The 13,105-nt window shown below is 34.5% G+C and overlaps 1 long non-coding RNA gene across 1 annotated transcript; it reads right to left on the bottom strand.

Moving 5' to 3' along the window:
* Positions 1–3,944: 3,944 nt before the first annotated feature.
* Positions 3,945–4,646, bottom strand: LOC146164958 (uncharacterized). The gene is made up of 3 exons (XR_014494503.1): positions 4,553–4,646; positions 4,173–4,335; positions 3,945–4,000 (listed from the first exon to the last, which is right to left on the bottom strand). It is a non-coding gene; the product is annotated as an uncharacterized LOC146164958 (long non-coding RNA).
* Positions 4,647–13,105: the final 8,459 nt, after the last annotated feature.

The raw sequence follows: 13,105 nt of genomic DNA, 5'->3' as shown, positions 1-13,105 counted from the left end.
TGGAGAGGAATTTTAAATTACTCTAAAATAGGTGATTTTCAAGAGGACTTGAAACGTCTTTCTAATTTCTCAAACTGTCTCCAAATACAGCCTACTTTCACGACTACAGCAGAGAATTAGGAGTTAATACTTAGATGAAATATAGTTGCGGTCCCTCAAAACAAAATCCTAAAAAAGAAAGATTATTATCGGTAATGTCAGGATAAAAAAGATTATATTATTTCTGTACAAAACGCACCATGTTTCAATAGAATACAAAAACAATTGATGCACAGCAGACGACACCACGGCACATAAAAATATCACCTGTAAATTGTGAGTGTCATCTCCACTCCACCCATTGTGTAAGGAACGAAGACCAAATGCGGCCTTTGGGCAATTCTAGGACAACTGTAAATTCCTTTGGATTCTAAATCTGTTAAAAAAGACAAAACAGGTTTTCATAAAACCAAAATTATTAATTTATTACATGTAGCAGTTGTAGCTAATAAGTAGACGACATTTTTTTTTGTTGTAACTTTAGTATAACTATTACAAATTTAGAAATTATTTTAAGCACACAAAACGGCATACCAACTATTTTAGTCGTGAATCAAAGCAAAGTCTGTACAGTTAACATTAACGTGTATAAATCCATTCCCTTACATTTGTAGAGATGCAGGGACATTTCGTTGATCGGCATCTGGTTGAACGTGGTTCGCATTAAGGGCAGCTGGTTTTTGCCCAACAACATGTCACAAACCATTTCAACCAACTGGAAATTGTCACTTTTCTCTGGAGCTGGAGTCTTCAAAAGTTGCATCAGGATGTTTTCTATGACTTCTACTTCTCTGCCTATTATAGGTTTTATTACAGCAGTGCTTATCAATCTTTTTTGGCACTTTTGAATTAAACAAAACAACACAACATCATATTTTTTACTTTTAGTTTTTTCAAGTGCGAAATTAGGGCCTAATTAAATGAACAGAAAAACTATTTTCAAGGTGTATTAATATACAGTACTAGCACCAATTGATTATTATTCTTTTTAAATACTGGGTTAATGAAAACTTTAACAAATAACCCTCACCTGTATAGTATTGACTTGGAATGCACTTTATGCATGTCACCGCAAATCTGTACATTTGCTTTGAAATGCAAACCCGAGAAATTTCGTGAAGACCGCGACTAAGCATTGCTTTTTGCATGGGACTCACATAATTCGAATTGTTTTCTCCAAAGAACTCTGCAATGCAATATTAAAAGATGAACGACTAAGTTTTCGTTAGATTTAATAAAGAAAACTAAAAATAAGTCAGTTCACTGCAAACCGACAATCCTAATTGTTAACCAATTCACCTTTTGCCATGTATGCAGCAGTGAAAAAATCATTCCACACCATGCAATGCTCAATGAACTTCATTAGAACAAAACCAGCATCGGGACGGCCAACATTTACTGGCACCGACGTCACAAACTTTATATTCAACTTGTGCATATAAGTGATCACATTGTAGGCCTTAAAATCATAAAAATTAAGGCTGTTAACAAAAATTTTTTTTAATCTGTATGCTGTACGGCTAACTGTAATTTCCGAAAAGTAACCATTTAAAACAACTATTCAAATCTGTACATTTTTTGCATTTGTTTTTATGACAAATATTAAAGGTTTCTGCTTGAAGTTTAGCACTGTTGTTGTCCAAGTTTTTTTTCAATTGAAATGATTTGTAAATGATAGCGTTATTGTACAACTTAACCTGTACAGTGTACACATACTCTAAGAATGTTAATATTTTTGGTGAAGCTCAATATAATGCTATAATGCTTGGTAAATAGAAGTGAACTTACATCTTTGGATTTTAACCGGAAAGCAATGGTAACACCAATGCGTGAAATACAATCCTTCACAAACTGCTCATCTTTAGGAACTGAAACAAAATTCAAAAGCATGCAACTTGAAAACGTTTCACCTAACACAGGCCCCGAAACTATAAATACTAAATAGCTTGTTAAAATGTGAGAGCTTTACTGTTATGTAAGAGTGTAAAAAATATTGTGTATGTGCCTTTTAAGTTAAACCTATCAAATATATTTTATAAGGGTGAACAATGTTGCTCATTTTTGTACGTAAAAATGACCTAAATTTAACAACATTAAGCATGAACAACATTCTGAACTAAAAAAGAAAAACAGAATTGATAAAAACAATGGTCTGACACACTAAGACCTTAAAGTTTCGTCAGTATAAGGTGGAACAATAAGCTTATATATTTGTAAATATAAATAAACTAAATTTAAAAGTACAAACAAAATTTCAAATAGTAAAGGAAAAACACAATTCAAAAAAAACCAAGAAAACATGGTCCAACATACTGAGACCTCGAAGATTTTTGTTTAATCTTGGAAAACAAAATGGTTACGACCTCCAACTCACACTGTGATTTAACTTCCTCCTTTGCACAACACACAAACTCTGCAAAGTTTCCCGGATCTCCAGTGCAGTCTTGCAATAAAGCATTGGAAAAAAGTTCTAAGATGTTATCTTCGTTGGCTGCCGAGCCAATCGTGCAAAGAAGTTGAACAAAATTTTGACCAACCTTGGTCCAATCGATACTTTTGTACGGCGTCTTAAGAAAAAAATGGGTAACTCCTACCTTTGGATTTCTTAGCATTACTAGATCACGCAACCGCAACTACAGTCCCTTTAACTTGTTCAACACTAACAAAGAATAAAAATATACATCTTCTTTTAACTAGGACAATGTTGGACATAAAAAAATTTGACCTAACAATAATTTTCTTTTGACAAAATTTTGACATAGCAGGAACATCTATTTAAATAACGCATTGCTGTATAAAGTACTACAATGTCTTGACTTTGTCAGGCACTTGTTTTTTTAAATTTTACGAAAAGCCGATGTAAAAATACCAAATAAAAAAAACAGATGCTGGTAATTTTAGAAAAACGTCAAGTAAACAGATATAAAAAATCTCAAAAAAATTACAAAGATCGCGCATAATATCAAAAAAGATTTTGACTTCTAACCTTCTATATTTTTTTTAACAAATTTTGACATTTTTGCCTCATTCAAAAAACAGTAAAAAATAAAAATCCTTTAAATTGAACAAAGCAGAAAATATAAAATATAGCCATCAAATTTGTAGTATGTAGTATTATTACCTTGTGATGTAACTTGCTGCTTACTTTTAATCCATTGGAAAGTTCACTAGGGTTTTTCTTGCCATATTTGTTGTTAGGGTTTAAACCAGAGGAGTTTGAACATTTGGAATTGTAGCCGACTCCGGGGTTGGCGGGATCATATGCCTCGCACTTTAAATGACCCGCACTGCTGCCAACCCTATCATTGTTCCTGGTACAAAGCTGACCAGAAGAGCCACGAACTGTTGGCCTTTCCGCAGATTTCGAAACCACACGGTCAAAAGAATCACTGGTCAGTGACGTGTTTTTCAAGGAAGAGTGGTTTTGTTCGAATGAAAGCCTTTGACTTGTTGGTGGAGTTGGCAGTAATGCACCAACTCTATCGTATGAATTGCTAGGCAAAGAATTAACAGTTGGGCTGTCGTAGCTCGACTTTGGAAAATGTGGCACAGGGCGCATCTGTTTGCTGTGAGATTGTGACGAGTTCTTTCTAGTTACATGTGGGGATATTTTGTTGTCGTTGAAATTGCGGTATTGCTTTGGTTTATCAAGTAAAGGAGGACGCCTGTTGTTGGTCCCTGTTTGAATCTGGTGACAACTTAAAAACTCCTTGGTAAAGTAATCTCCTTTTGCAACCTCTGTTCGAGGCAAATTCGTCTTTTGTGCAGAAGTCTCAACCAAGACACGAGGAGGATTAACAGGCAACCGGTTTTCCTTCACAGTTGTATCCAGACGTTTATCATTAAATCCTTTATTGTTTTCTTGAAATGATTCAGACCGAGATTTGCGCCTTGTCATTTCCTCTGCCTTGTTTCGAATAGTTTCAGCCAGTTCCAGTTTAATTAATTTGCCATCCAGCAACTAACAAAACACCAAGAGTAAGAAAAAAATAACAATAGTGTTTTAAAGTATGTTTCTGTTCTATTTGCATAGACAGCTTGGCTAAATATTTAACTAAACATTGTAACATTATAGTGTGCCAGAAATATTTTGCACCCAATATACAACTGTTTTACGACACATTTTATTTTACCTTTTGAAGCAAACTGTTTGCTCGTTTCGGATTTTGCTGAAACATGTGTTGCAATAAATTGGTGTTTACTTCCTCATCATGTCCCACTGACAAATCAATACTCAAATGAACCAGTCTTTCCAAATAGGAAAACTGTTTAAAGCAGGCCAAGCTTTTTGCAAGCCTTCAGAAAACACATAATAATCATCAATAAAAAATGGCAACAAAATAATAAAAAAACTTGTAGACAAGTCAGTTTATATCGATTAACTTTTATCAATTAACAAAAAATTAACACTCCATTCTGGTATAAACATAATTTATAAAATAAATGAACCAATTGCATGACAGAAAACATCTTCCAAAACAATTATTTTTTTATCGGAATTTGTTTTGTTCACCTTTTAGTAATTGCAATTACATTTTGCGTAGGCTCCTCAGTTTTGGTTTTGGAAAATCTTCGTAAAAAAGTCTCAGCAGCCATTTGTGTTTGAGCCAACGTTTCGTTATCCAGAAAGGAAGAAACTTGATCAACCACCTCCTGAAACAAATTATCGTATTTTTACAGGTGATGAAAACTTGTAGAAGTCAAAGTCATACCTTTGTCCATATTTCGTCTTTGCTTTTGTGTGGAACATTCTAAAACAGAGATGGGATAGATCAGGGTGGTCCAAAACCAGGCCAGCGGGCCACATGCGCAACATCATTGTTGGTGGCCCGCGAAGCACTTTTGAATTATTAAATGCGCACGGTTGAGGTTTAAATCAAAGAACTCTAACCAACGAACTCTGACCAAAAAAACTGACCAATGAACAGTAAGCATACTGCAATTGTTTAGGTGTGATTACATTCTTCGGTTATAACATTAAATTAAACAGTTTCCTATCGCTCATCAATTTCGGATCCAAGGGGTGGCATAAGCGCCTAAGTTTTTATATGTGTGAGACCGGTTTGAGAGAAACCACAGTGCATCCGATATGGAACTTTCTAAAATGGCTGTTTTGCGAACTTCTAAGTTATATTTGTGTTTTGTTTTCCGTCTTTTTAATATGAACATAACATTAAAAGTACAACCCTATATAAACTACTATTTCTTTGTACTTTGAAGTACATAAACGATAAAATATATCGAGCTGCTGGAAAATATTGTTTTACAGGTTTTCACTGTAAAATTAGGCTAACGCCCTGACCGTTTCCAAGATGCAATTTCAGCTAAATTTATCTGGTTAAAACCGTTTTGCGCGATAACGTCTTTGTAATTTGGCGATTGTGTAGTATGCAACATCTCTCTTAAAATTTTAGTAAGGTTCGCATGGTTTCCCCAAACATTCTACGCTTATAAAATGCTGTCATCTAAAATAAATGTTTTGTCAAATACGCAAATTTTTCGCGCTTCGCACGCACCATTTTTCGACAGTAGCAAGTTTCTGGAGCTTAAATGTATTTGACGATGCTTTGTGACATCATTTTAACCATTTCATGCCTCGACCAAACAAAAATCGTTAATCCGCTCCTGTTAAGCATGTAGCCTACTTTATGTGGCCCGCAAAGAATATGTAAGAAATATTGTGGCCCGCGATGCTGTCAACCTTGGACCACGCTGGGATAGATTATGCTTTTTAACCATTTCTAAAGACAGTTTTTATTAACAATTTTTTACAAACCTTTTCCAAGTTTGCTTTTGTGATGAACTGTGGTGCTTTCTTCTGTAATCTAAAATGTTGAAACATTTTATAAATTTATTCTCAACAAGCTTATATAATAAAAGCCATTTACTTAATAAAAATTTTTTGTCTTCCAAAAATAGCCCTTAAAATCGTTAAATTCCTTGTTTGACTTAAGAAACACTTAACTAGAGAAAAAGGTTTTGCAATTAGAAGGATATTTAGTAAAATTATAAATAAAAAAGGGATAATAAAAAAAAAACAGTAGTCACTTACTTTTTTGTGCTATAAACTGATACGGAATCCTCATCGGGGGCGTACATATCCAGCCACTCATATTCTGCATCCAAAGATTCCAGGCCATTTAAATCATTCGAAACTGCAAGATATAACTGTTAACCTTTAAAGTGTAAATACAAACAAAAAAAAATCACCTCGTACTACTGATAAGTACACAACGTAGAGATTTACTATTTTATAATTATATCAAGGATTATGAGATAAATTACAAGCAAAACTACACCAAACAAAAAACTACACAAAATACCATTATTGTTTGTAGGAGCGTTTGCGAATGACTTTAATGGATTGACAGGTGTAGAAGTGGATATGACATCTAAAAATGTTTTATATATATACATTATACATTGCAATGTTTTACTACAAGAATTATTATGATTAGGGATTAAGCGATATAACTTTTTTAGACCGATACCAGACTTTTTACAATTTCGTCAACCGATACTCCATACCGATTTTTTTATATATATACCTTGAAAATGTTTAAAACTTGAATTATTTAAAAATAAAACCCAAATAACGTTTTAATTTTACCTTTATTATTTAATAAACTATTATTTTGCATATTCACTTGGCGTGATGCTAAAACCCAAATTTTTTTGATCAAATTATGGTAGTTATTTGTTCAACAGAAAAAATTATATCATATTCTTGTAGTAAAATATCGGCCTACATTAATGGATACCGCTATATCGGTAGAAGCCAAATATCGGCCGGTCTATCTCTAATTATGATCAAAAACCTTTTCGGCAAACCAATGTGTACTGTGTAATGTTAAACTTTTAATTGACATGCAACATAGGTGGATCTCTAATTATGTATCTCCAAGAAATTGTAAGAATGTAAGGCATGGCAATTGTTAAAATTTTGGATTATTTATTTATAACATAATTTATTAGAAATAGCATGCAAATAAGCTTGCAACACATAATTTATGTTTTACTTTATTGTTTAGTTAGTGTGATTGTTAAGTTTGCCCTTATAGTGCACCATATTTTTATACTTTCTCGTGCACACTAGCTGAAAACGATTGACAAGCACCTGTATAGAGCTATGATTCAAAACAAAAATTCCTCGACTAAATCAAGATTACTTGAACAATTTTCTTTTGAGGTAGTTGTGTTTGCTGAATATCCATATCGAATCTGATCCATTTCTTTTCTCTGTTCTTCAAGCAACCTTGCCCACATGCTGTCCTCGTCTTCACGTACCTCCGTGTTATCAGGGACAACATCACATGATGTTTTTGATGTAGTTTCTTCATGGCAATTTAATATTGTTTAGGCTTTTTTGCAGCGTGGTAAAGCTATAGGCCACCTGTACACTTTTAAGCAATGTGTGATCATTTAAGGTTTGGATAAAGGTTGTACGTTTAATCAAAAGAAGCACAGCCTGGTTTAATAAAAGTCTATTGTACTAACAGCGAGATTTAAGGGAAATGGCAATAATCATGTTTGATTTAATTAAATAAACATAATGATAAAACATATTCTGTTTAAATATCCTTACCAGCAGGCTTTGGAAGAACATCTTGTGATGCTGGACAGTTTTGAGACAGAGTCTGTTCACCTTGTATGTGATCCATCAATTGTTGCGTTTGTTCAACAAGCTTCTTTTTTGGAACTTTACTTGAAACCTTTTTAACTTTTTTCGTAGCAGCCTTTGCAGGCCGACCTTTCTGAAGAGCTTTTCTTTTGAGAGCAGTCTTCAACGAGATTTTAGCAGTCTTCATTTTTATACATCTGCCTTTCTTAGTTGGGGAAAATTCTTGTTTAATCTAAATAGGTCAAATAAATCATTTACAAAGTCTAAATTACTGTCAGCCATTATTAAATAGCTTTACTGGCAATTTTTTGGCTTTCCCGGGAGCTTGATTGTCAGGGGTTGCCAAAGATACTTTCTGTTGTCTGCTAGAATCATCAAGCAATTTTGACAAATACTCATAATCCTGCTTGTTGAAAGCTGTAGAGCTTGGTGTTGAGGGACCTAAAATATAGGCTAGAAAATTATTGCCGAATATTGATTTATAAAAACAAGATACAAAATATCAATCAAAACATATGACTTTTGGGTTGAGCAGGTTCTTGCTTATCTCCTACAGTTTCTTGTCTGTTTTGAGTTTCTTGACTTGATTTGGAAGACTTGGACTGGATCGCAGGACTGAAGCAGAAAAGAGTTTTTTGGTAATGCTTAACATTTTTCTTATTTTAATCAGGGTTGTCCTAAAGCTATCCTGGGGGCCATCATGTTAACCTGTGGCTTTCAAAAGATGGTTTAATTTAATGATACCGAAACCTTTATTTTTATCAGCTCACATGAAAAGATTTGGTACAGTGATCGCCGGCCACTTATTTTATTAATAAAACAATTATACCATAAATAGTGAAAAATTATACAATAAAAAGACAGTTTTTTATATATCGAACAAATAATACTGCTGCTCGGAATCAGCTGTCTGCAAACTTATGACATAAGATATATACCAGTATGGCAGAATGCTGGCGACTTGGCGACTATGTCGGCCGAAGAATCAGCCAGAAAACCGAAGAAATTGGAGCAAAAAAAAAAAAAAAAAATTTCTTTCTGACAAGTTTCTTTTTTCCAACATCCATTTTACAAAATACCTTGTGGTTGTTTCCACACATATTTAATCACATATTTTTGAAAAAGCGAAATTATGTAATAACATTATACATTGTCAGAAATTCATTTTGTTGTGCCATTTTGAAAAAAATTACAGTAGTGTGAAGCATGTTGTTTAGTGAGAAAAAGCCATTGTAAGGCATATAGATTGTTTATTATTTTAGAAAGTACACAATTGTTACGTGTTGGCAGTTTTACTTTGATTTGGCAAGTACTCCTATATTGACTTGAATTCCTGTATACTGAGCTGAATTCCCCATTCCTGGTAAATGTACAGGTATAACATTCGCATCGGCATATTAAGGATATACCAGGCTATGCTTCTCCAGTCTCCACCAAGGCCTAATATATATTTTTGGTTGTTTTAATTACGCAAATGCAAACAATTTTCCCGCTCCGCACAAACTTTGGCCTGGTTTTGCTAGGTTTATGTGTCTTTATTAAATTTTATTATAAATATCATTATTTCAAGCAATGTAAATTGGAAATTTATCCTAATTTATCGAAAGAATATTTTTTCGTCTTTTTATCTGGTTTTGAGCTGCATGTTTTTGCACAAGTTCGCCTGAAAACATCTTATTTATAACAGTTTTAGAGTAAGAAAGCAGACATGTGCACCCCCAGACCCCAAGCAGATCAGACATGTGCACCCCCAGACCCCCTAATGACTTAATGTTACAAAATTTTTTTTAACATTCTCCTCTCTAATTTACTTACTAATAGCCTTATTTATCGCCAAAACATGGCAAGGTTCAAACATTCCTTAGGCGAACACATCATTTAAGTTTAGGGGCGCGACCAAAAACCGAAGAATTTTTGCCCAAAATGCTTGTCACCAGAAGGCTGGCAAGATTCTGCCAGCCTGATATATACATGCGGAAACTTACAGTTTGTAGATAAATCTGGCTGGCATAAAAAAAGAGTTCCAGCTTTTATAAAAAACAACCTCATTGTGTATCAACCACACTAAAAAAATATCTCTACTACCATGTTATACCAGAAGTCAAACAAAAAGTAAATTAAAAAAACTGCTGTGGATATGCCTAAAATTGCACACTGTCATTACATAAAGTATACGATTTATATAGCTGTGACAAAAAAAGAAGAAAATAGCTTCCATATTTCCCTTTAAGAAGGTTACCTTTCCATACCCAGATGTTAGCAATCTTGGACCACCCAGGTTTAAATACCAAAACAACATTTTTCCCATTACACTTCAAAAATTTAAAACATTGATTAACAAAAAATAGTCTCTAACACACAACACCTATGCGATGACAAAGCTCGCTTCTTGAGTTTTGGTGAAAGAAACACGGCATCATTTCCAACTTCAGACTCGTCCAAATCAAAATCAAGAAGAGAGGAATCGTTGCAGTCGTCTAGATCAGATCCGCTTAGCAAGTGCCTGCAAAGTAAAGCTTCAATTTAAAAAAATTCAATTATTAAATCTTTAAACACAGTTACCTTTCAGATAGAGACAGGTCATCAAGACGGTCAGATTGATTGATTTCGGAAACTTTTTTTGGAGTTTGAGAGTTTCTCTTCTCTCTCTGATTTGCATGCATTTCAGCATTTTGGGAATTTAAATTCAGCGGCCTTACAGAGGCAAGAGATTTTTCACTATCGACAGGAGCTTTTGATTGGTTCGTCGCCAGCTTCTGAGATAAATTCCATTCTTCAAGTTGACCAGCCATTTCCCAGCCGGTGATTTTCTTGGCAGTGGTGGGCTGCGACAAAGCAGGAGGCAGGTTTTGCCTGTTTCTAACTAGAGGAGAAACTTTGGAATCTGTAGACATTACACGTCTGCGGGTCATCTGTGATCTCACAGGAGGACTTTGACGAAAATGAGGGCTTATAACATTTCTAGACGACGCCAAGTAATGCTTATCTAATAAGTGAGAATTTTCGGTCGCGATGCCAGGAAAGGTCTTTCTGTTTACTGATGAATGTGGCCTTTCAGAAGAGACTGTGACTTGAAATGACTGTTCCTGTAGATTAGGTTTGGCAAGTTGACGGTTTTGATAATCTTGATCTACCGGTGACCTATTAACATCAGCATGGCAACTTTGTTGCCGAGTGTTGGCAATCAGTTGGTTAACTGATGACAGAGAACCAGGTTTTCTGGCGGACCTTGAATGTATAACCTCCTGATTGGCTCTTGTTGGGGTTTTTACATCGGGGTTATTTTGAACAACTGTTCTCACTAACGGAGACCTGTACTCATCATGTGGTAAATTAGGCGACCGCTTATGATTTCTATGATGCATAGGTTGACTAGGTGGCGGAGACCAACGTCTTTTCTTCAATGGGATGTTGTTGTTTCGATCACAGTCCCTCCTAATTTTTGGAGGGTTATTTGAGTATGAACACTTATCATAGTAGGATGAGTTTGATCTTTGGTACTCTGGCGGTCTTCTGGTGTCATCGTCTCTCCATCGAGGCCTTTTGGAATCCATCTGGCTGTTGCTACTGTGACATCTATCACCTGTGTAGGACAGATCAAGTCTTCTGCTGCGAAACAAGAAAATGCTAAGCCTTGTATTTATGTTGGTTGAAATCACCATGAAAACAAGACTGCTTTATACCATCATTTCCACATGTTTTGAACTTAATTTGGATACAAAACAGTATAAATCTAACGTGCAAATGATAGCAAATAGGTAAAAATGTTTTACAGTACTATCTACACCAGGGGTTCTTAAACTTTTTTACCACAGACCCCTAAAATTTTTTTTTGTCTAGCGTGGACCCCGGTAGGCAAAAATTTAAAAAATGACGTCATAAATTTACGTCACATTACAAATAGACTTTATAAATCTGCTGATTTCGGTCAAAAAACGTGAATGTGAAAGTGAAATGGAGCCGTATGCATCAGTGCAAAGCTTTTTTTAGTTATTTTTTTTGATAAATATATTACTTCTTATATATACACTAATATTTCAATTGGGTTTCGTGGACCCCCTAAAACTAGTTCACGGACCCCCAAGGGGTCCATGGACCTCAGTTTAAGAACCCCTGATCTAGACACATACTTAAACTGCAAGTTATAATTTCAAAGACTTTCGAAAAATAACACATATTTTTATTTTTTACTTTGCAACTTAATTTTAAGACCCTATAGAATCGCTGTGACATACTCATCTCTGCATCTATATTGTTGGTTTCGTTCATTGGAATAATTGCAATTCCTATTAGTATGGCGCCTTCCTCCATCCACATAGCTGTTTGAATTCGGTCTTTCATGAGTTGTTCGACTCAAATTGCCACTGCTTTGATGATAATGGCGAGACATTGTGACTTTACTGAAAAGCAGCTCATTAAATAAGAAAGGTTAAAAACTTTATTTGGCCAGTTACAATTGAAACTAGGATGTATATACAACTTTTTCGGACATTACCATGTTAAGGTAATCTTTTAAGTGGGCTTCATATTTCTACTAAAAATAAGACAAGATTAAAAAAAAATGTTATATCGATATTTCACCACCAGATACAATGTCATTCACCATTGCTTTTTAAAAGTTGTCAGAATCAACAGTGCGCCTACAATAATTACAACATGTACAGGTCAGAAATACTTGGGTGCATCCAAGAGACATTAATGAATAATGCCTTGTTTATTAGGGAAAATAAAAAGCAGAACCTCAAAACTATTTTGTGACACACATTTTTGGGCACATAACTGCCCTATTCAGTGCTTAAACGATACATAAAATGATTCAAAAACAGAAACATTTAATACTAAACTTATAATACATGTATGTGCTATGTAGTATGCAATAACCCTTGTATAATGTATTGAACAACAAAATTATGGTTAATGGTTTTCTATAAAAATGGTAAAACTAAATGAACCACGTGACATTTTCAGAACCAATTATTCAAATGAATGCTTTAGTTCATGTGTGTATTCAAATTTCACCACTGCTTTTAAAAAAAACACTGCAAGGAGTTACATCGACAACAAAACAACTGTTTGTGTTAAACACCGGAGAAGCCTTAAATACATTTGTCTCTGTATGATATTGTAGCGTGTCGTTTTATTATTGTATTCGTGACACGCGACATTGCGTCTCTTGTGCCTCGCTGTGTCTTGTTGTGTGGTGATGTGAGGCCACTTGAATGAACTACGTGCTGCTGAAAGATCGTGTTTTATGTGCTTCTACAATATCCTACTGCTGTGTTATGCCAAATTCTGAGGTACACCATTTCTTTTGTGAAACCTTTTTCACCAGATATCAAACAACCAATATATAGTTCCCACAAAAAGCCACTAACAAATGCAGGTATTGTTATTTTATCAGGTATAGGCTTGCATGCCTATAAACCAACACAACACTTAACAAAA

This window comes from Ascidiella aspersa, chromosome 2 (genome assembly GCF_963924565.1).
Source record: "Ascidiella aspersa chromosome 2, kaAscAspe10.2, whole genome shotgun sequence".
Lineage (NCBI taxonomy): Eukaryota > Metazoa > Chordata > Ascidiacea > Phlebobranchia > Ascidiidae > Ascidiella > Ascidiella aspersa.
The sequence above is the reverse complement of the archived record's forward strand: the minus strand, read 5'-3'. Positions and strand labels throughout refer to the sequence as shown.